Consider the following 1,503-nt stretch of genomic DNA (forward strand, 5'->3'; position numbering starts at 1 on the left):
AAATTTTCTTTAATTGCCGGGGTCCAGCCCCAGCAGGTCCAGGGGTTCCTGAAGGATGAACGGTGTCGGTGAAAATAACAAATGGACGCAGACAACAGCAGTGTGTTAGACTGGCCGCTTTATTGTGCAAACATGGCATTATATTTGTTTAGCAGTTTCCTTGTAACTTGCGTCATCTATGTTTCTCAGCATTACCTAATTCTAAAATCGTTCCTTTGTGTAACCACCCATTAAGGAACAACATGGTTATTTTCTTGTAATGTTCCCTCTTGCCCTTTACTTATTGATTAATTTCTTCGTATTATTTTCATTATGTATCTATGTTTGTCTATAAAGCATTTGCTTTGCTATTTTTATGAAAGGTCATCTATCTCTCAACAACTCAAGTGGAACGTTTATAGGGACATGGCTTCTTAATTGTTTCTTTGAACCATTTGCTGTATAAGGAACAAAAGTATTCGCTTTGGTCTGGGGTGCCGGGAGGGAGCCAAGAGGGCCCTGGAACCCACGTCTATGTGTTCCCAGAGAGACAATGTATACCTAGGAACTAATGAACCATTCTGTACCTTAACCCACCAGGTCCAATCATCTGGAATGCCTCCTGGGGGCCAAGTGGGCCTAGGGGTTGGAGTAACTTGTATCCATAGATACACTCCTTTGTTTCCGGAGTGGGGATTTCGAACCCATTTGTCCCCTCCTTGGCTTGGAAATATATGGGGCTATACTTCCTTTAGGTAGAGGAGTCTTTATAGGGGGTGGTAAGGGCTAAATGTAGGGCCGCATAATTTCCCTGCGGAATGTTATTTCTCTCCCCAATGGTTCTTTTCCGGGGGGCCTATTGTGGCCAATTCCCCAACCGACAAATCCTCAGGTACTTTCATTGGTAAGGGGGCTGCCCCAACCAAGGCTAAGGCCAAATTACATAAAAGCAGGAGTACAAGAGCTTCACTGTCAGTGGACCACCATGCAGTCCCGATCTGTCCACCGCCCAGGCCCTGCCATCAGGCTGGTTGGATAGCTTGGCTTCCAGAATTTAATGTTTATTATTATTATTATTGAGGGAGAGAGAAAGACAGAGAGCAAGACAGGGGTAGAGAGAGAGGGGGACATAGAATCTTAAGCAGGCTCCAGGCTCTGAGCTGTCAAGACAAAGTCCAATGCAGGGCTCAAACCCACAAACCACGAGATCATGACCTGAGCTGAAGTTGGATGCGTAACCAACTGAACCACCCAGGTGCCCCTCATCACTGACTTTTAAAAGTATTTTTATCAGATTATTTTTTGTAATCAAGGATCTTATGTTTGAAGGGAGAGAGAGAGAGAGAGAGAAAAGGAGAAAGAAAGAGAGAGGGACTGGGAGAGGGAGAGAAAGAGAAAGAGAAGAAGAAATAAACATTTTAGGTAAAATTTGAATTCCAGGAATAAAAGCAAACATGTTAAAATATTTATTACTTTAACAAAAATGTTGATTATATGTAAAATACTCATCTTCATTGTGTTATC

The sequence above is a fragment of the Lynx canadensis genome, chromosome A1 (genome assembly GCF_007474595.2).
Source record: "Lynx canadensis isolate LIC74 chromosome A1, mLynCan4.pri.v2, whole genome shotgun sequence".
Classification (NCBI taxonomy): domain Eukaryota; kingdom Metazoa; phylum Chordata; class Mammalia; order Carnivora; family Felidae; genus Lynx; species Lynx canadensis.